Source organism: Megalops cyprinoides, chromosome 11 (genome assembly GCF_013368585.1).
Source record: "Megalops cyprinoides isolate fMegCyp1 chromosome 11, fMegCyp1.pri, whole genome shotgun sequence".
In the NCBI taxonomy this organism is placed as follows: Eukaryota; Metazoa; Chordata; class Actinopteri; order Elopiformes; family Megalopidae; genus Megalops; species Megalops cyprinoides.
Window position 1 is genome coordinate 338,633 of NC_050593.1, and position 23,610 is coordinate 362,242.

The 23,610-nt window shown below is 42.9% G+C and overlaps 1 long non-coding RNA gene across 1 annotated transcript; it reads right to left on the reverse strand.

Annotated features, from left to right (window-relative positions):
* Positions 1–212: 212 nt before the first annotated feature.
* LOC118786141 lies at positions 213–2,179 on the reverse strand. Its single transcript, XR_005005308.1, has 3 exons — positions 1,958–2,179; positions 557–707; positions 213–288 (listed from the first exon to the last, which is right to left on the reverse strand). It is a non-coding gene; the product is annotated as an uncharacterized LOC118786141 (long non-coding RNA).
* Positions 2,180–23,610: the final 21,431 nt, after the last annotated feature.

A 23,610-nucleotide genomic window follows, 5' to 3' on the forward strand; every position in this document is an offset into this window, starting at 1 on the left:
TATATATCATATGAAAAAATTACATATTGAAAATTGGAAACAATTGGAATTTAAAACAAAACGATATACTGAATGAATTGCTTTTAGAAAACAGAACAACAAACATAGAAACACATTCGAACACAGTAAACATTAAATCTAAAAAAACAAACATTAAATTGGTTCTGCTATTTATCTATTTGCTCCTTCTGCTCCTTCCTCCATCTCTGTCTCTGGCATTGCGGAGCCATGTTTTGATGGCAGCTTCCACCTCGGATGCTGTGGCCCGGCTGCTTTTTGTCACAGCATCTAAAGAAAACAATTGAAATGTAAGTGCAAAGTATGAGTTAGCCACAGGTGGAACTTTTAAACTAGCCTGGGAGCAGAAGTTAAATTCGAGTTAGAAGTTAGATTACAAATAATAAATTAGCATAATTTAGCTAGGCTAATCTGTTTTATAATCAGAAACACAAAAATTGTCATAAAATATTCTCATTTGGCATTTATAATTAAATTCAAACTTTTGATTTTGTTCCCCTTCTAGGGTCTTTTTGCATATGAACATTACATACTGTACCTATGACTTATGACATATCCCCAAAAGCCAACTTCTGGCCAGAGCCCCGCCAGCACAGTTGTTGGGCCAATGGGGTGGTTAGCAGGCGGACAAGGATCCGTCTTCTGTTGGCAGATGTGTTGGGACCGCCAATTGTTGCCAGATACTTGGCCTAAACAGAGGTGGTAATACATTAGTGTATTGACAAGACAGCAACAAACTGTATTAGAAAATGTAATGAACTTGTGATCATAGAATATGGTATTTTAGGAAACCTAATGTACCACTTCACTGTAGCAGGTCTCCTCCTCAAGCATTGTTTCCACCTTGCTGGTGCATATTGTGGGCGGCAGTGTAGCATAGTGGTTAAGGAGCAGGACTCGTAACCGAAAGGTTGCCGGTTCAATAACCGCTGGGACACTGCTGCTGTACCCTTGGGCAAGGTACTTAACCCACAGTTGCCTCAGTAAATATCCAGCTGTATGAATGGATAACATTGTAAAGAACTGTAACCTATGTAAGTTGCTTTGGATAAAAGCGTCTGCCAAATGAATAAATGTAAATGTAAATATTGCCCATAGGCAGATGTATGCCCTCTGGTAGAATGGCAGCTGGAGAGGTGCGACTTGCGAGGGACATTAAGAGCTGCTTGATAACAGCCACCTCTTCTTTTAGGTGTTCCAGCTGGCTTATTATGTGCCTTTCTGTTGCTGTTGACACAGTAAGTTATAACATGCTATATATAAAACCCCACTGTGTTACCACAGTAATAAGACGCAACAATAGCATTTACTATTGTAATTTACAAATACATAAATAAATATGAGACTTGCAGGTGCCAAGAGAGAAAGACAGACAGAGAGAGAATATAATCTTTTGGAAAAATGTAGCATAAAAACATATGAGTGCTAACTCTTCACAGTTCATTTACAGTTTTGTGAATTTTAATTTATTTGTGTAATTTGTTTACTTTAACTTGTGAGACTAATTCAACAATATCAAATTTGTTACAGTGATATAGTGTAGCCAAGCGGAACCTAATATTGGGATAGTGTCCCCGTTAGGGGCAGAATGAGCGTGACGCACTTCCCCCCTAAAGTTTATTTATTTTTCGTGGTTACATTCGTTAGACCTCTTTCGTCTGCACACAAGGCGAGACGTGTACTGGTCTGGTCTACTGATCCATGTGTCTTGTGAGTATGAGAAGTAGATTTAACTCTTGTATAGCGATAATCTTCATTGAAGCGATTTTTTAAAGCATTCGTGGATGCAACTAACTAAATGCTTCCAACTTCGGTTGTTATCAAACATGGCAGAGAGTAACAAAATATTATCGAAAAGATCTTTAAGACGGCATGTAAAAAGAAATACAGAGGCCGTTGTAGCTACGCTACAGTCAATCACTAGGAACACTCACAACACCTTCATTGAGGATTCCAACACAGCCGTTTTGCCGATGGAGGTAGACAGTTGCGACGGTGATGCAGGAGGAGACTGGTTTCGTGCCACCTCCGGTCAGGAAGAAAACACAAAAAGTGATTATTATAGCTCTGATGAGCAAGACTAGGACAGCAACATTGATGACAGTAATACTGACAACTTACGTGACGATTTGAGGGCATGGGCAGCAGCAACCAACATACCTCTCACTCATCTCTCCAGTTTTCTCTCTGTGCTTAGGAAGCACTTGCCAAATGCCAATCTCCCAAAAGATGGCCGCACACTCCGGTCAACTCCAACCAGCACAGAGGTGCAATCAAAAGCAGGGGGCTCCATGCACTATTTTGGAGTAGCTTTAAAGCCCAACTACACAGTGACCATCACAGTGATGGTGAGATTGCTCTCATTAGAATTAACATTGGAATGGTCTCACAATTTGTGTTGGATTTCATGCATCTGGTATGTTTGGGACTTATGAGGAAGCTCATTTGGCTGTGGATGCGAGGCCCTCTTCCATCAAGGATTGGCAACCAGTCAATAACTGCCATCTCAGACAAACTGGTCCTACTTGGAAAAAAATTGCCCAAAGAATTTGGTAGAAAGGGAAGATCACTGAGAGAAGTTGATCGCTGGAAAGCCACTGAATTTCGAATGTTTCTCCTTTATACTGGTCCCATTGTGCTCAAAAACACACTGCCCAATGCTATGTACAACCACTTTCTCCTGCTGCATGTTGGCATAACCATTCTATGTAGTACACATTTATCTGAACACTATTGTGATTACACAGAGAAGGTTCTTACTGTTTTTGTCCAAAACTTTTCAGTCATTTATGGTGATTTTGTAGTTTATAATGTCCATGGTTTGATTCACCTAGCAAATGATGTCAGAAAATTTGGGCCCTTACCAAAAATTTCTGCCTTCCCATTTGAAAACTATTTGTATCAATTGAAAAGAAAGATCAGAAAGCCAAACCAGCCATTGAAACAAATTGTGAAACGACTCACTGAACAACCCCTAAACATCAGCAGTGTCAGTCAAAGTCAACGTACAAATGTCCTTTGTGCTAAGGCACCATCAATACACTGTCCAGTCTTGCGAAGTCCACTCTCCCACTATCCTGGCAACAAATTCACATCAGTGAATCACTTCACAATGGCAATAACATCATTTTGTGTGGTCACAACACATTCAAAATTGAACAAATATTCAACGCAGATGGCAGTATGTACTTTTCAGCCAGAAAATTTTTATACCAACAGTCATTTTTCACTTCCCCGGTGGACTCTCTTATTCTGGGAACTGCATTTGTTAACAATCTCTCTGCAGAGGGTGTAACTTTATCTGAGAACAACATTGACGCCAAAGTGGTTGCAACGCCATAATGCCGGCTGTGCAAAACCAGGAGGACCCTGATGAGACATGGGCGGAGTATTTTGTCAGGGTGCTGAAGAAATATGCTGTAAACACAAACACGCACACACACACAGAGAGAGAGAGAGAGAGAGAGAGAGAGAGAGAGAGAGAGTTTGAGTCATCATAGTGCCATTGCATTTCCATACATGCTACAATATGGTAACTTGTTCAACTAATGTTTCTCTCAAATACAAATTCTTATGAAGCAGCAAGGAAAAAACTGGCGAGGGCCACTAAAAGGGACTCTCACTTCTGAGGATGAGGGTGTAAAAAGAGCTAGAATGTACCAAACCTTTTGCTGGTCAGCAACAGAACTGAGAATTTCTGAGATGAATACATTAAACATGAATATCGAAGTCACAACAGAATTACTGAAGTAATGTGAAACATTTCTATTGTTCTATAAAACATTTTTGTTCTTACCTACAGAGCGCGACCAAATGATTTTGAGGGCCTTGGAGGAGATAAAGGCGCAAGTGCGTCAGAACACCCTCCTCCTCCAAGCGCTGGCCAAAAAACAGCCAGTGCAGAGAGCATCAAGTCTGTCCGAGGAATTCAGATTCCCTATAGAGAATGAAGAGGACTTGAAGAGGGTGGAGGAAATATTAAAGGAAAAAGCACAGGAGAAAGCCCTGGTATGGTTAATGTTCTTAATTTGTCAATAATTTCTCACTAGCTCACTAACACTCTCATCTTCTTCTTGGTTGCCCGTTGTGTCTATACTGGAAAAAAACGTACTCTCAAGTGTATGAACCTCTTAATCTACTTTACTGAAAGCATGCCAAACAGATGGATGCTTTTTGACCCTGAACCATTTTCAGTGTCTACTCCATAGTCCACTCAGATGAAGACGGTTCAGGGGCAAAACGCATCCGTCAATTTGGCATGCTTCCAACAAAGTAAATTAAGAATTAAGTACTGTTTAAATCTCTGCTTTTTCTCACACCCAAAGACTCTGAAATGCTGGGGTTGAGCACGCCTGCCTACCTGCTTGCCAATTGTCTCTGTCATTTGTTGTTCCACTCAGTCTGAATACAAGGGGGGGTTCCAGTAGGAGAGCGTAGTAGGCCAGTCTATATAGAAATTTGTTTACAATAAATAAAATAAATAAGTTTAAGTACCTGCCTTCTAAGCATATTAATTAGATGATTTTAAATTAAACGATACAGCCTTACCTCGTAGTTACCAAATGTCACACTCAAACGGGCACCATGAGCGATAGGCTATGCTATTCCTTACATAGGAAAATCCAAACTGACCTAATTATGTCGCGTGGCTCATGCATTAGGTGTCACATGCATTTCGCAATAGTAAGCAATATGAAAATTGCATTTTGCAATCGGCAATGCAATAAATACTACCAAGGAAATATACAAAGTGCAATGCAATCCTCAAATTAATTTGAATCATTTTGCTTCGAAATTAAAATGAAAATTCATTTAATTGCATTTACATTTGCCACGTCAATACTTGTAGTAACATTTCGTTTACAAAGACAAGTCTTTGGAGCAAAGGCATCAAAATTCAAATGCATTTTCATACTGCATAACCAGTTTGAACATTGCAGGCCTAATGGTCGGCGGAAATTAAACAATTAATAACTAAACAATTAAACAATTAAAAACTTTCTTACCTCATAGTTTCCAGTGATATCCTCTTGAACAGGAACGTGCTCACGTAAGGCGCCTGGCACTCGATCTGTCACTAAATGGTTGTGTATCTCCTTTTCTCCACAGGTGGTCAAACGCTGGTTTATTTCAGTTCAAGCGATTCCAAGTAAGTAGGGTAAAGACATGCGAGCACACATGACAAACAGCCTACATGCAAGTCTTTTCCATTGGTCTTTGAATATGTAGCCTATAGCCTATACATTGATCTAACGTATTTTTGTATTTTCTCAGGAACTAGGATCCGGTCCTGAAGACCTCCTGAAGACCTCTCTCTTTATGTATTCATTTATTTATTCATCCATTCATCTATTCAAACACTTCAATAAATATTGATAATATCTATAACAACTTGTAGCCTATCTGTCTCAATTGGTTAAGATATGTTTATCAGTGAATAAATTGGTTATCAGCAATAATTTTCTTGTTATGCCATAGCCCTATTATGTTGGTACAGACCTTACAGCTCACGAATAGGCATGTCTTGAAAAATTAGCCATTGCACATGATAACATGTCATGATGACCTGTTCATTATTGATTTGCGTAGTCTACATTGTAGACTCCACAATATTGTCTAAAAACCGAATTGAAAACAAAAACATAAAAGACGTCGGCAATTGGTTATAAGCCAACGTCTTGCCAACCAGAAACAAGCTGGATGGTTGGATTGTGACGTAGTGCAGATTAGTCGATGTCCAACGTAGAAACAAAGTACCCCGACAGCCAAAATGACGTTGACCCAAAGACCCAACGTTTGTCAAGCCGTTGTTCCAACGTCGGGCCAACGTATGCTTGCTATCTGGGGTAGGGTATTTAGCTCTCTTAGCGCGGTGAAGTTGGCTGGACGTTTGATATTAGGTGAATATTTGATTTTAATTTGTCTCCGATTCAGACTCGACAATGTACTTCAGCTTGGTAACGTGACCAGGGTCTAGAAAGGACACTTTATGACAATGTAGGCTAGGCTGTCAAAAGAGCTTCACGGTTCACCTAATGCTCTGTCGCTATGGTCTGTAAGGGACCGTCCTCAAATTACACCTTTATGTTTGATCGGCCTTCAGCAGTAGCCAGGACTAAGCTACAAGCGGGTACTGCCATCTACTGGACATTTAGAATATGACACTCCCATTTACTACATTCCTCCCCACTTCGGCTTTTTCCACACCTGAAACACGAAAATTACAAATATTTGCAGCATTAGAACAAAAAAAGTACAAATATTTGGCATCATTATAACAGTTTCATAGCATTTAACTAGTGTGTCACTTTATGTTAACATGACTCCAAGGTATAACAACTGACTTTTTTTTTTTTACAGAACACTCAGCATTCATAGTCCTTCAAATTTGGTTTAAACACCCTCCGTTGTGACCGTCGTGCCGATGTCACTGTCTTTGGTGGCTCTCTTGATGTGCTTGGGGATGGGATGTCACACACTGATGTTTTTGTTGTTGTTTGATCCTTCCCTTCCGAAGCACCACTATCACCCTCAGCACAACAACTCTCTGACACTGCAATAGCATCATCGGGTTCCATCGGCACCACTGGTGGTTCCAAGATCCTAGATTCTACTACGTCTTTGTCATCAGGTCTCGCCAGTATCTGGTCTACGTGTCTGTGTACCATGTTGCCATCTCCTAGCATGACCTTGTAAGAGGGCCCTGTGACTTTGGTAATAAAACCAGGGATCCACTTAGACCCATGACTGAAGTTTCTTGTGATCACAGCATCTCCTACCTGGAAATGTCTCCCTAATCCAGGCCTGTCATGATGTTTCTTTTGCACACACTGCTTCTGTTCCACTCTTGCTCTGAGATCGGGATGAGCTAGGTCTAGCGCTGATCTTAACCTCCTCCCTTGTAACATTTCAGCAGGTGACAGCCCTGTGGTGGACTGTGGGGTAATGTGGTAATTAAACAGCACCCTTGATACTATAGTGGTAAGGCTCCCTTTACCAGCCTTTTTCATCATCGACTTGAATGTTTCAACTGCTCGCTCTGCACAGCCATTTGAAGAAGCTTGGTAAGGAGCTGACGTGATGTGTGCAATACCATTCTTCCACATGAATTCCTCAAATTCTGCATTCACAAAACAAGAGCCGTTATCAGACACAATCATCTCGGGTGATCCTTGACTACTAAAACTTTTCCGTAGACAGTCAATTGTGATGGCTGAAGTTGCTGAGGTCACAGGGTAAGCATCCATCCACTTAGAGAGTAAGCATCCACCAGGATCAAAAACAGGTGGCCCATTAAAGGTCCCGCATAATCAATGTGTAACCTCTGCCATGGTTTACGCAGCCACTCCCAGGGGTGGAGAGGCGCTGGTGCTGGCTCGTTGCGATGTGCTTGACATGTGCTATATCTCTTTGCAAGATCTTCAATGTCAGCATTGAACTTGGGCCACCAGAAGTAAATTCTCGCTAACGATTTCATCCGGGTGATACCTGTGTGACCCTGATGTAGCCGGCATAGCAATGCTTCATGCCCTGGTGGAGGTATGACGACACGTGACCCCCACAGGGCACATCCATCCTGGACACTCAACTCTGTTTTCCTCACAGCATAGGGCTGGAAAGCTGGATCTGGGTGTTGTGGTGCCAACCGTGTTGAAAAAACTGTGTAACTCGGGACAACACAGGGTCTTTGCGTGTCCATTTGCTCATTTCAGCTGCTGACACCAGGGGTACATCCTCCATCATCAGTACTCTATCCTCTTGCTCTCTCTTTGTTGACTGCTGAGGCAGAGGCAGTCTACTCAGAGCATCTGTGTTGCCATGGTATTTTCCTGGCTTGTATAAGATCTCATACTCATACGCTCCCAATGTGACCGCCCATTGCTGAATACAGGGGGACACCATTTGAGGCACTGCTTTTATCTCACTGAAGAGAGGCAATAAGGGTTTGTGGTCAGTACAAATAACAAACTTCCTTCCATATAAGTATTTATGAAAACGCTGGATACCAAACATCACGGCCAGACCCTCTTCAGCTGCCGTAAGTGTTCCTGACATGAAGCTCATTGGTCTCTCCTGCCCGTCTGGCATGCGATGTGACAAAACTGCACCCACTCCGTAAGGCGAGGCACCACAAGACAGGATTAGATCTTTCTGCCTGTCATAATGCACCAACACTTCAGAAGATTGCATGGGTTATTTGGACTCCTCAAAAGCCCTCTCCTGTGTATCTTACCACTTCCATTGTGATCCTTTTCTTAACAGTTTACGCAAAGGGGCTAACACTGTTGACAGATTTGGCAGGAACCTGTTGTAGTAGTTGAGCAGGCCTAGGTATGCTCTCAGCTCCGGGACATTTGTTGGTGCTGGTGCTTTCTGAATGGTCGTTACCTTGTGTGGTAGAGGGTGAAGTCCAGCGGCATCCACTTTGTGTCCTAAGAACTCCTAAGAACTGCTCCATAAAGACACATTTGTTGCACTTTAAGTGTAGGCCTGCTTCCTGTAGCCATGCCAGGACCTTGTTCAGGGTAGCCAGGTTTTCCTGATCACATCACCCTGTTAGCAAGATGTCATCCAGGTAAACAGCTACATTTGGGATTCCTGCCATCAAACTCTCCATCATCCGCTGAAAAATGGCTGGACTGGAGGACACCCCAAAAGGTAGGCGATTTACCTTGAACAGGCCCTTATGTGTGTTGATAGTGACATAGGGCCTTGATGCCTCATCAAGGGTCACTTGTTGATATGCATGGCTCATGTCCAGTTTACTAAACTTTTCACCCTCTGACAGTTTCTCAAATAAGTCCTCCAATTTTGGTATTGGATACTGCTCCAACTTGGAAACTAGGTTTACTGTGAGCTTGTAGTCTCCACAGATATGCACAGAACTGTCAGGTTTCAGCACTGGCACAATTGGTGCTGCCCACTCTGAGAACTTAACAGGCTCAATTACGCCCTCCTTTGTGAGTCTCTCTAACTCAATCTCCACCTTCTTTCTCGTGGCGTATGGCACAGGCCTGGGCTTGCAGAACTTTGGAGCAACACCTTCTTTTATATATATTTTAGCTGGTGGGCCCTTCCAGGTTCCCAGTTCCTCTTTGAATACCTCTTAATTCTGTTTTAACACATTTTGCAATGTTAGTTCAGGCTGCTCCACCGTATTTACACGCACACAGTTCATTTCTAGCTCCAAGAGGTTTGGCCCTGTGCCTGCTACAACCACTACTGGTAACTGCTTAATTTGGTCTTTGTACTTTACAGTTACTTCTGCAACCCCTAATGTATATACGCTTTTGCCTGTATATGGCAAATATGTAAATGTATATGTTTTCAGCGTCATTGAGCAGTCTTGCAGCGCTTGAGTGCCCCCTGCTGTCAATAACTTGCCGTACTCCGTCTTCGTCAAAATTGTCACGCTACAGCCAGTATCCACCTCGAACTCTACGATTTTACCGTTTATGTTTAGCTCTACGGAAATGGGGTCAACTCTTGGTATTTTTGGTTCTTTTAGGCGGTGCATAGTAGACACCTCTTCATCACTTGAGTGATTCTCGAAGGATTCGGTCATGTGATGTGCAGACTGCTTTTTTTCTTCCCGATATCTTTTACAGGATGCTTGTGCTTCCCTCCCCCCTTAAGCTGTTGCTGGTCTGCAGAAGGAGGGGACTTGCACATTTTCTTCACGTGTCCCTTTTTTTCCACAATTATGGCACTTTTCATTGGTAAAACGACAGTCCTGTGCCATGTGTTCACCCCCCCATCTATAACACGTTACTGACGCCCGTTTGCCTTGCCATTTGTGTCTTGCATCCACATTATGCACTGCCACTTGTGCTGCGGTTTTGCTTACAGAACTATCCATCGTCTTCGGTTGCAGCTGCAGGTCACGCATCCCTTGTTGCCGTTTCAATAGCTTGCACGATTTTCAAAGCTTTTTCAAATGTTAGCTCAGGCTCCGCTAACAACCTCCGTTATATGCGATCGTCGGCCATGCCGCACACGAGCCTGTTGCATAGCATCTCATTCAATTTATCCCCATAGTTCCAATGTTGAGCATGCTCTCTTAGTACTGCCACATACTCTGCCACAGTCTCACTCGCCGCTCTGGTCCTTGAATTAAACTTAAATCTTTGGACTATTTCGCTGGGCTTTGGGTTATAATGTGACTGAAACACTTTAGTCAAGTCCTCAAATGACTTTGTACCGGGCTTATCTGGGCTTAGCAAGTTTCTCATCAAGCTATATGTCCGACTGCCCACTGAGCTCAATAATATAGTGTCAGGAGTTCCTCCCGACATGACCGCGCTGCACTCCCTGGGAGAGCGAGGGGGCTCGGGATGGAATAATTGGTAATTGACGGTGTTCGCTGCCTGGTGTGTGCTCCGCACCTGTTGCCTGTCTGTGTAATTTCGCTGGGACTATTTAGGCAGGTGAGTGGGAGTAGCACGGAGAGACGCTGACGGAGGTTGTCACACGGGGTTTTAGCGTGAAGCTAGGTTTTTGTGATTTCTTTCTTTTGAACGTGCCGGCACGGCTGAGTTTAGGGTTTGTTTTTTTGGTTTGCCGTTTTTTTTCTTTACGTTTAGCTTGGGCTCTGGGAGTCGCGACCCAGAGCGGGTTTTGAGTTTGCTTTGGTGTGCAGGGCCGTGTTTGTTTGTGTGTCTTAGGCGGTCTCAGAAGAGCGGCGACCGAAGGGGCTCCAGCGGCGAATCCCTGAGGGAGCGGGGAAAACATCACTTGGTTCCGGACGCAGCCGGGGTCAAAGAGAGCCCCCACCCCGTGGAAGCGCGTGCTGGGGAGGTGGATCCCCTAGCTGGAAGGGAGGTGGCACCACGGAACCTCAAGAGAGTGCGTGAGTCACCAGCACGAGGTGGAGAGGGAGGGCTGACCGGCTGCTGCTCTGTGTCTCCCTCAGTGTGATCCCGTGGAGCCGGCGGAGTTACTACCGGGGAGAAGACGTGGGTCGCCGCCGCAGCCGCCAGCCCCCGCCGGAGTGATGCGGGGGCCTTGTCTGGAGTTTAATTTTTTTGTTTTTTGTTTTTTTGGGACGTAGGCGAAGCCCGGCAGTGTGGCGCGGGCTGAGCTACGTCCCCACTTATATTTTCGTTTCATTTTGTATGTCTTGTGTGGTGTGCGTGTGCGTGCGTGCATGTGAGGAGCCTCCCCCACAGCGGCAGCACTTCCCCCTCGGCAGTGGAATTGAGTAGTCCTCTCTCTCCCGGCGTCCAGGTGGGCGGGGACGCCAGATCACGGGTGTGTGCAGTGAGGCTAAGTGTGTGTGTGGGGATTCCTTTTTTTCTTTTCTTTTGGTGTGAGCGGCTGGGTAGCGTTCCCGCCTGTTTGTAGCCGGGGAGGGCAGACAGGGGTGGATAGAAGGATAGGGGGAAGGGCTTCGCTGGGAGAGGGATAGTGGCGTCTCAGATTTTATGAATTGTGTTAAGTTTGTGTCTTTTTTAAAAAGAATAGAGTTGCTCCTACTCACCTTGTCCTGGCATTCTTGTGGCGGGCGGATCCCTAGGAGGGCAAACTATCTGGGCATAGTGTCACTCCTGACAATAGCCCGCTTCCTTCATGCACCAGTTATCCCATTTGCCTCGAAAAAATGCTCCAAGACCTCACAATACTCCTCCCAAGTCTGAGTCTGACTGTCAAATTCAGTAAGATTTCCTACCATGGTACCAGCCATTTCGCTGTCAGCGTTAGCCTCTTCGTCTGACTTTAGCCGAAAACCCGCGTTTCTGAGCTCGCAAACTGTTTTTCTTCATTAACAGCTTCCACCAAGCTCACCAGTTTCCTCGTCGCCAGATGTGATATTCTTACCACTAAAATAAGGATGCGAGGACAACGGAGTACAGTGTACCCTTTTTTTACTAAACATATGCGGGGATCATTACAGAGGGGAAAAACAACGCAGGAGCTTTTACTTCACTGCAACACTCTTGTTAAACACTGCTTCTCAAGCGGGTATCTACTGGACATTTAGAATATGACACTCCTATTTACTACAATGACAAAAAGAGAGGTTAAGCATCGCAGCGACCGCAGCGGTAATGAACATGAACAATTCAAATGTTAGAATTTAGAATGTATCTAATATATTACAACAAGGGCATTTGGATTGTTTTGGCTTTATATATATTGTAAAGATAATTCTGCTCTTGATCGCGTTATGAAAGAAAGTGTATCAAATGTGAAAATGTTCAAAGAGAATATGGCATTACAGTGCTATTATACTGTTTCCTTTTTTTCCAGTGTTTCCTATTTTTCTTATAGGATAGTACTGGCTGCTGTTTTGCCTGGTTACAATTGTAGACCCACACTAGTTCTTTTAACGCTGACGTCGAAACGAATACTAACTCGCTCAAGTAGTGCCGTCTCCACATAGTTTGCCGGTAGCTAGCACCGGCTACTTCGGTTGTATCTCTGTACGGAACTGCACTTACTTGATAACGGGCGTGCTCGCCATTACATTGTTTATGCTTCCCGGTTGACAAACCAACTGTGTATCAGGTTGGGGCTTGGGGTGTACATTTTTTATTGTTGCTCTATTTTGTTTTTAACTGTGCAGTCGGTTTGGGACTCCGTGCTGGTGTAGGAGGGGATGATCGCGCGCTTCGGAAGGTGGATCTTTCCTCACCGCTTGCTGTGTGTGCGTGTGTATGTACACGAATGTGTGAAGACTCTCAATTGAACGTACTCACTCGCTTGTATTTCACTTCGCTTTTTGCAGTGTGTGTGCCACCATCACTAGTGTTTCCTGTTCCTCTTCTTGCCCTCTAAGTTGCCCTCTCTCTCCCCGCAGCGCCCTTACCCGCATGCATCGCAGTAACGCCCCCGACGGTTGTAACTTCTACTGTATTTTTATAACCCGTGGTTTTTGTATGGTTTTGTTACTTTTATCGACTACTTTAATAAACTTGTTTGATTGCGGAACTCACGACTCTGTTTCACGCACAAGTCCCTCCAACTAAATGAAGCAACAAAGATCTTAAAAGGTGTTATTTCTTTGGGTGAAATTCCCAAAGTTGCGTAGTTGGAATTTGGCACCGGTTACAATAGAATAGAGGTTTACACAATTTTTTAAAAAAGTAAACTTTACATCCATGTGACTTTTTGCATATCGAAGTCCATTCTGGACTCTCACAAGGTATTCAAATCCAAAAAACGGAAAGCAAAACAAGAGATTAGATGCGTTCCCCATTTCACCTACATCGCTCCCCAGTGGTGGAACGAACTCCCTGTCCCGCTACGGACAGCTTCTTCACCCCATTCTTTCAGACGGGGCCTGAAGACGCACCTCTTCAGACTCTACCTGGACTGACCCAGCACACAATTGCTGCCCCCCCGCCCATCAGTGCTGTCGTAAATTGCTGTGCTTTTTAAATTGTGCTTTTTAAATTGTTTCTTGTTGCCGCCTTTACCCTGACGCTCATTGCGCCGTTTGAAGTTGTCGAAGTCCGCCGTTTGAAAGTGTATCATATTAGTTGCCCTATAGGCTGTAATTGTACAAATCTGATCGTACTGTGTCCTCAAACAGACCTTGCTCTCAGCTGAGAACTGTCTCATTGTGGAACTGTACACATCCTGTGCCCGTACTGTCGCTATACTTGCTGTATGCACTTTTGTAAGTCGCTTTGGATAAAAGTGTCAGGAGTGACACAATGCCCAACCAGTTCACCCTCCTAGGGATCCGCCCGCCACAAGAACGCCAGGACAAGGTGAGTAGGATGGCAACTCTATTTTTTTTGGTTAAAAAACACAAATTTAACAGAACAATTCATAAAATTTGAGACGCCGCTATCCCTCTCCCAGCGAAGCCCCTCCCCCCATCCTTCTGTCCACCCCCGTCTGCCCTCCCCGGCTACAAGCAGGCAGGAACGCTACCCAACCGCACACACCAAAAACAAAAGAGAAAAAAAAAGGAATCCCCACACACACACACACACACTCAGCCTCACTGCAAACACCCCGTGATCTGGTGTCCCGGCTGCGTCCGGAACCAAGTGATGTTTTCCCCGCTCCCTCAGGGATTCGCCGCTGGAGCCCCTTCGGTCGCCGCTCTTCTGAGACCGCCTAAGACACACAAACAAACACGGCCCTGCACACCAAAGCAAACTCAAAACCCGCTCTGGGTCGCGACTCCCAGAGCCCAAGCTAAACGTAAAGAAAAAAAACGGCAAACCAAAAAAACAAACCCTAAACTCAGCCGTGCCGGCACGTTCAAAGGAAAAAAAGAAATCAAAAAAAAACCTAACTTCACGCTAAAACCCCGTGTGACAACCTCCGTCAGCGTCTCTGCAGTGCTACTCCCACTCACCTGCCTAAATAGTCCCGGCGAAATCACTACGGACAGGCAACAGGTGCGGAGCACACACCAGGCAGCGAACACCGTCATTAGGCAATAATTCAGCCTGCTGCACACCCGAGCCCCCTCGCTCTCCCAGGGAGTGCAGCGCGATCATGTCAGGAGAAACTCCTGACAAAAGCGTCTGCTAAATAAATGTAAATGTAATAATGTTATTAATAAACTATGCTCTGCTTTTGTTGAGCATATATTAAGGTGGGATCCTTTTCTAACAACAATTCAAAGTAAAAGTTCTCCTGGCACCTGACTTGGCTCTTGTCTGCGAATGACACAATGTAATAATGTCTACATCAATGGCGGCTGGTGAGCTGGAAACGTTGTAGCTTTTGCAAGCACACAAACTACGGACAATCGCGCTGTTTCGCGAGCATAATCATTTACTCCATTTACGTGACTGGTGTCAATTATTCTGTGAATTATTTGTTTTATCTTCCTTGATTAACAATACAGGGGAACAGGTTGAAAGTAATGATAGATTTAAAGGTAATGTTTCAGCCTCCCCTGTTTCGAGCTCACCAGCCACCACTGGTGTACATACAATGTAATACAATGTAAAACCATGCACACACATATGTTTTCAAACGATTACATTTGCTTATATTACAAAATTACTACTCAATAAACATGAATACAGTAGACAGTAGTTTATATACAGTAATTTCTGCTCTCTGTCCTCTGAAAACATCAGCCACTAAACCTCTTCCAGCTCAAGATATTTAAATCGTCCCATAACATCTGTACGGAACATATGAATATTATACCTCTTGTTATACCTCATCTTAAATTGCATTGAATTGACGGCAAAGTGGTCCAAACTACAGTTCACACATTGAGGCAATTTAGGTTCATGCTGTTTGAAGTGCAAGTACTATTTAGGGGTACAAACATTGCATATGTGGCTGAACACTATGAAGTAATCTATAATAAGACACCACACCAAACTACGCCCCCTAAGGACTTACACCTTAAGATTTGTAACCAGCAATTCGAGTGGAGAGGCTCCCCAGCACGCAGACAAGTTGTATGAGAATGAGACAGAGACGTGTATTCCAGTTGACTGGGCAATTTTATTAAATAAATGACAAATTCTGAACAGGAATATTTCATTAGCAACAAGCCTTTATTATAAAAATAGATCCTATCGATAAAAACACTTTAGCTAGGGACAGGGCAGAGAATGGAAATCACAAGACCGGGGTACTGGCTGTCATAAATAAAAAAAAAAAAACAAGCCAATGCACTAGAATATAAATATGGGCCAATGAATGCAGTTACCTAGAAGGGTGGAGGCCAGCTCATCAAACTCACTCCAAGTGTCCCAGTACCTAGGATTACACACCACAAACACACACACACACAGCAAGCCGTAGGATAATGTGAAGGTGCTTGTAAATATTACGCCTAGTTCACCTCATGCAGTGCAGAGAGAAGGGAACCACCATCCAGTAACCCAAACACCGGCGCAGCTAACTGTCTCCTGCTGGTAAAAGCGAGAAGTAGAAATTATGATAAAATCCTATGGAGCTGAATATTGAAGCAAGGTGACAAGCCAGTACCCAGAAGTTGAGAGCCAGGAGCAAAAGAGCTCCCCAAATACAGCTGGCAGCAGCTAAAACATTGCCCAACCAACACCTCTATTAACAATAACCTAAACATTAACCAAACAACTGAAAAAAAAAAAAAAAAAAAAAAAAAAAAAAAAAAATACAAAGAAACAAAAAAAACAATACAAGAAAAAGTAAACAAGCACTTATAATCAGGCAAAACAGCAATGGCAGACACCTGTGAATACGAGCACACGGTTAACATAAGATAGCCACAATCTTAATTATGGGGCTAATAATTAAGCCATATATTCAGTTTTACCGGGGGCCGGTAATAAGTTTTTAATGGCCGACGCATCATACCTCCAACATTCAAGTAGGCACGCACTAACCCGTAGCCCGCGTACGCTGCATCAATCTATAAAAATAATTTATAGTTTAAAAAAACGAGCGTACGCAATCGACATAATTAAACAAGGAAAAGACTTTAAATACCGTTGTCACTGTTTCTGATGCATGCCTAAGAAGCCGAGCATGGAAGGGGGGAGAACTGGTAACTGTTTGGGGATACAATATATCATGAATATTATTTCAGAGAAATATTGAACTAAACTGAAACATCAAATAAGACCAACCTTTCTGCAGTCCCCGTCTATTCCCGCAGATAGAGAGTGGAGTGGAGTGAACGCATCCCGAATAAGCCGAGTCTTCCTTGTTTTAACCTCGCAGACGCTAGGTTAATTGCGAGAACAGAAACAGCTGTAAGGAGGGGGGACTTGCGCTTCTGGTAAACTACGGTGGCCAAAGAGAGACACTTGTCCAAGAAGTGCTGCCACTAGCTGGTTACACATAGATATGTTCTTGTAAGTACTATATTTTCTTCAGACATCTACAACTTAGTATCCGCAATGGAGGGAAGAATAAATCTAAACCCGATACCCCGGTCTCCTTGGGGGAACTAGCCTTGGGGATGGAGTGAGGCGGATGCTTCGGAAAATTGGGACCAATGGCCTCTACAGCATAAAGGGGAGGAATGGGAAAAGCTTTCAGCAACCTGAGTATTTGTGATGCTGTAATACATAAGTCATGTGAATGTAAAGAAGATGACCATGTTACAAAATAATGAAAGGGGAATTGTCAAACCATCACAGATCTTGGTGCCACTAAATAAGAGTAGAAAATGGTTAATTTTCAAAAACCAGAAACAAATTATGCTAGGTATGCTTTTTTGGCACCCTTGATTAGATTAAATCTGGAGGACAGCCAATAACTATGGTACATATTTTAGGGGGGATATTTGTCATTTTCTTCATATTTCTGGGCCATGCTGTACATTTTGATGCATTAACCTCTAGGCAAATTCTTATTATGCTCTATACACTGTTTGTTCTTTAACATGTTGTCAATTAACTATAATTACCATAAATCAGATCAAACTATCAGGATCTCCTTACTTACTTTGAAACCTCTGTAATGCCGGTCCCAATATTTGAGAGGGGTGGTATTAAAATTTCTTTTTAGATGGTTTATTGTAGAAGGAATTGAAAGAAATCGCAGAGTAAAGCAAAAATAAATAATTGAACATAATTAAAAGAGAAATTGATAGAAATAAGCATTTATAGCATTAAAGACTGAATGTAATGTAATCAGACATATGTTGTAAACATCTTTTCTTATTGTAAGTAAAGTGTACACTGTTAATCATTTACATGTACATGTATTTATATCATTGCAGGTGCCTGCTCCAAGGCCTATCAAAAGGTAGACTGCAGGGTCATTGAGGACTGCATTGCAGTAACCCTCAAATATGCTCCACACTGTGGGACAACAAACAACAGTGTGAGTTAATATGAACTATAATATCTGTGCTAAAGGTTTTAGATTGGTCACTGGTGAGTTGTAGGCCAGTATTTTAATCTTATAAATAACACATGAGATTAATTAGTGAAGTTACATGAAACCTTTTAGTTACACAGCCGTTCAGAAATTCTTGCTTTTGTGATTACGAGTCTAAAAATAGGCTTATTAAAGAATCACCACCTACAACTACGGTGACCAGACATCCTGATTAAATCGGGACAGCCCCTATTTTTCGAGGCATGTCCCACGTACCAACGTAGTTAGCCCTTAACCCAAAAATTAGAATGACATTTAAGTTTTGGTTGCTGTAAAGTAAGCACTTTCTACTGACATCACTGTGAATCGTGTGAAGAGTAGCGCAACTCATTGATCCAAAAGACTTTTACTGTAGATCAATGGCACAGCCTAATGTAACATTAGAGGGATAGGATATGTAGTTCTTTTATTCATTAATGTAATGTTACGTATTATATGCAAACATCTGTTGCTTACTGTCAGACCAAAAACTTTGCGTGGGAAAATCAAGTGAGTGCTTTGCAGGCAGGCAGCCTAGCTGTCAAAATACACTCCAGAGAAGGACCAGCCACAAAGAGACTTTAGTACAGGCAGGAATGTGAGAAACAATATGACTGGGTTCGAGCTTGGTATGAGTCCAAAAAAGCATTCTGCAAAGTCTGCATAAAAGACTTCGGTGTGTGCATTACAGCCTACACAAAGAAGAAGAATGGACCTTTTTTTTTTCAGAATTTGCGGTTGTCTGGATTTTTCATCATAGTCATCTAACAAACAGCTCCCTTGCAACTGTACATGCTGACCGACTCCAAGCATAACATTCTAGGCGCTATCTGCTGGATAGACAATGACTATTAAGAATAATAATAATAATAATAGTAATAATAATAACTAGAAAAGTGCATTTCCTGAAGAAAATGCAGAGTGTGATTGCGACCCAGCAGTGAAAACGTGCTAACATATATGAGACGATCGCTAGGATGTGGCTAAATGGTTGCTAGGGTGTTGCTAGGTGGTTGCTAACCTGTTGCTAGGTGGTTGCTAGGGTGAAAGGTAACCCCAATATTGTTGATTGTCGGTCTGTACTGGAATTGTAATCTCATAAACCAGCGTTTTCAAAAACCACAAGCAGAAATCGGCTTTATTAAATTGCAGTGGCACTGTCTGGAAAATGCAACTTTGCAATGTCATTGTTGTTGCTGTGTTTTCCCAAATGTTTCGCTAACAAGCTAATTATCTGCATGCTTGTGTTTAAGTGACAGATTACTGACATGTTTTCCCCAATTGTCCATGCTAATAAAATCTAGGCCATTAGTAACAGTAATCTCGATTGGTAATACATTTTGATTAAAATTAGGTTTTAAATATGTAAAAATGTTTCCCCCTTTTCTGTATAAACACTACTCTGTTCTGTGATGTTTGTGAAATGTGTTGAATGACAAATACAGCTACAGCTGATACAGTGCATAAATACTATTACATTATTTGTTGGTTTGTAGTAATCAACTCAACAATTAATTCAATTCAATTCAATTCATTTTTATTTGTATAGCGCTTTTTACAACACAAGTTGTCACAAAGCAGCTTTACATTGTTCCCAGGCCTGAGACCCCCTGAGAGCAAGCCTAAGGCAACAGTGGCAAGGAAAAACTCCCTATCAGGAAGAAACCTTGAGCAGAACCGGGCTCATAGGGGGGCCCATCTGCTTCTGGCCGGCACTGGGCAGATAGAGTTAGAGACAAATTATGCAATGTACTTTAAGACATTTATGATTGACAGACAATAGTAGTTAACAGTAGAGTGATTATAAGAATGTCTCCTAGGATGTCCGGTTCTTGGAATGCAGTTGGCTTTGATGGGCAGGGCAGCGAGGTAGCAGGACTGGAAAACGGGATGAGACGCTCGGGCTACAGCTCCGGACAGGAGCCCGGAGCAGGGATAGGAAGCAAACAGAAAACAGTGGTTAGTGGATGATAAGAATGGCACGGATGTAGAACAGAGAGGCAGGAGAGGAGGGGCAGTGAAAAAGGTGCCAGTGTGCAACAAGGAAAAAACCCCGGCAGGCTAACATTATGGCAGCATACCTAGGGGACGGGAGGCAAGGGATCGGCATAGTCATGAGGGCAACCCTAAGACAGTCATCACCAGATCATGGCACAGATCTGTTAGGCAGGCCTCCATGTTTGATATATTCAGAGGGACATCGGGTTTGACTGATATGTATAACTGAGTGTCATCTGCGTAACAGTGGAAATTAATGTCATGTTTATGGATGATATCGCCAAGAGGCAACATGTATAACGAGAAGAGCAGAGGCCCAAGCACAGATCCTTGAGGTATACCATATCTTACTCTGGAACGAGCGGAGGATTCGTTGTTAATGGAGACAAATTGATATCGTTCTGATAGATAAGACCTAAACCAAGATAGGGCCTGTCCACCTATGCCAACCAGGTTTTCGAGGCGGTCGAGGAGGATACGATAATCGATGGTATCAAAGGCTGCACTTAGGTCTAGTAGCACAAGAAGAGAGATACAGCCATTGTCACAGGAGAGTAGAAGGTCGTTGAGCACTTTCAGGAGAGCAGTGTCCGTACTGTGGTGAGGCCTAAATCCGGACTGAAAAACTTCCAAAATGTTGTTAGAGTGTAAAAAGGCACACAGTTGCTTTGATACTGCTTTTTCCAGAATTTTTGAGAGGAATGGAAGGTTCGAGATGGGCCTATAGTTTGACAGGTCTTTGGGATCAAGATTGGGCTTTTTCAGAATAGGCTTGATTACTGCTACTTTGAAGGGCTGAGGTACGTGTCCAGACGTAAGGGAGGCGTTAATAAGATTTAATAGCGGTGTGCCAATTGCAGGCAGTAGCTGTTTTAGGAAGCCAGTTGGTATGGGGTCAAATTGGCTGGTAGAGTTATTAGATGAATCGATAAAAGAAGAAAAGTTGCTAAATTCAATGAGTATAAAAGAGTCAAAGCGTGAGGCGAGCCTAATAGACATACCTACATAATCTGGAACAGGACTGGCCAGGCAGGAGGCAGAAGTCGAGAATTTTTGTATTGTGTCTCTTATCTTTAAGGTTTTACTATCAAAGAAGTTCTTGAAATCATTGCTATTATAAATTGCTGCTATGGTAGGGTTAACTGATGCAGGACTCTTGGTTAATCTGGCGATAGTGCTAAACAGGTACCTAGGATTGTCCTTATTTCTCTCAATAAGGGTAGAGAAATATTTGGATCTGGTAGCTGTGAGGGCATGCTTGTAGGTTAGGAGACTTTATTTCCACGGCAAGAGAAAAACCTGTAATTTGGTGGAGCGCCATTTTCTTTCAAGTTTTTGCGTAGCTTGTTTGAGAGCACGAGTATGGTCGTTATACCAAGGTGCTAGCTTCTTGTCTGTGTTCTTCCTTTTGAGGGGAGCAACGGCATCCAGAGTTTTATGCAAAGTAGAGTCAATACTGTCCACGAGTAGGTTAATTTCAGTTGAGCTAGGGTTTGAACATAAACTAGAGGAGATTTCGTTGTGCAGGTAGTATGATGTAGGGAGCTCGTCGATAAAGGCATTTGCTGTAAGAGAGCAAAAAGTGCGCCTAGAAGATGATCTAGGCTCCGAGTATGTGAAGCACGTTAGTGGTAAATTGAAAGAGATGAGATAGTGGTCGGATAACACAGGATTGTGTGGCATAATTTCTAAATTTCATAATTTCTAACTGGTATCTGATAACTGATATCTGTAATATCGGTAATATCTGCTCCATGTGTGAGGACCAAATCTAGAGTATGGTTGCGGTAATGTACAGTTGTGACAAACAGTTGTGGTCTGTTTTGGTTGTACATGTGCTGTCATAGTGGTTTTAAAAGTCTTTGGAGAGGGCTCACCCAGTCCGCCGGGTGGTGGAGAGGGCTCAGCCAGTCTGCCGGGTGGTGGAGAGGTGTACGAAAGGCTCTGCGCAAGCGCAAAGTTTCATACTTCTGATGTACAAGACCCAACGAGATAGGAAGAAGAAACAGGCCAGGTAGTTGCACAGCGCCCTGCAGCAGTCCAGAAAAGCAGCCTCCATTCGCAACAAGTGTGCGTCGTTGATTAATGCAGGATTGTTTCTTACTTCTCGGTACACTAATTCGTATTGTTAATGTTGGGTTTTCTCGTTAATCGACGCACTTTTCCTTTATTTAGCAATGCTATATTCGCCGTGTTTATGTGTATGTAAATACTGATCGTGTGCCTGTAAATTATACGCGAGTATTTGTATATCCTATAGTTTACGTTACCGCCGTGCATGTTAGTACACAAACGTTGTGTTAATTTGCTAAATACCGTCTCTATTATATTAAGTTGGTAGCAATCGCGGTTGTATGCTACATGCTGTTATTGTGTATGATTCAGCGCCTCTCTAAGTAAATGTGCAGTTGAACGGTGGCGCTGCTGTTACATAGTTTATATTGTAATCGGTAGCCACGTAGTGCATGTTAATGGAACGCTACCACCACTTTAGAAACCATGTATAAATATGTTTAAAGTATATTTCTTGTAATAAGCAGCATGTTTCTTGAAGTAATCCATATTACACTTGACTGTTTCATTTGCAGACAGAATACTCTACAATCTCCCTGTGGCACTACCAGAAAGAGTGCCCATGCGTTACTGTGCTGTTTTAATTTCCTCCCATGTCAGATGCAAATTCCTTTATTAAACAAAAAAGACTGTCATCCTGCCTCCTCATTGTGTTCTAACCGACACCCCGTGGCGAAGGCTATATCCACCTGAACAATCAATTACCTCCTATAATCACCTCTACAACAAGAGGGCTCAGCCAGTCCGCCGAGTGGTGGAGAGGGTTCAGCAAGTCCGCCGGGTGGTGGAGAGGGCTCAGGCAGTCTGCTGGGTGGTGGAGAGGGCTTGGATGACTCTTTACACACCAGCAGGTGTGTTGTCATGTCATTCTTCCTGATAATGGTTCTGTCACAAAAAGGGCAGTGAAAATGGCCTTGTGTCCTGCAGTCCAGTGTACACTTGCAAATGACGTTGTCTACAAAAGGGGAACAGTTATGAATAAAGGACATGACCATGATTGAAAGAATGGTAAATCCATGAACTACAAGATTATAACATTACCATAACTTTGAAAGACAATGCAGTTCTGATATGTTTATCTACATGAAGCTGCACTCTTATCAAACCGCTGGTTGCCTTGAAGTTGAGGCAGAGCAGACAGTGGTATAGTTTGCAGCAGGTTGTACATCTTATTACTGCTGGCTTAGTACCAATTGGTAGAATGGAAAGGTGCATCTGCAAAAACAGAACATAATGTAAGAGCTGGACTAATATGCACGACAGTCAATACCTTGGACCAAGACTTAAAGAAGTAGTGCATGTGTGACTTGTCTGTCATCTGATTACTGTTCTGTTAATGCTATAAAGAAGCTTGTGAAATGCTGGACCATGTACATTGTGAAAGGAGGGGACTATGTTAAAAAGTTGGGTCTTATAGTAGAAAAGACATGATGAAAATACTGTCCTTTCCTACCCCTTTGCAATGTATTACAACACAGGCAGACAAAAAGCAGTAGCACAAAGTTATTTAAACCCCCAAAAAAAAAAAATGCAATCACAAAATGAATTCAATTCAATTCAAAATCGTAAGAGCACCTGTCATCGGTTGGGTTATTCGTGACGAAATTGAATGATTGCTATCGTACATAACGGACAACTGCAGTACCTCCCCTATTTTTTTCCCTGTTTCCACAGACAAACCACAAGTCCCCCAGTCATAGTGTAACGTGGATTGTCTCCCCTCTCCGTGGCACTCCGCGT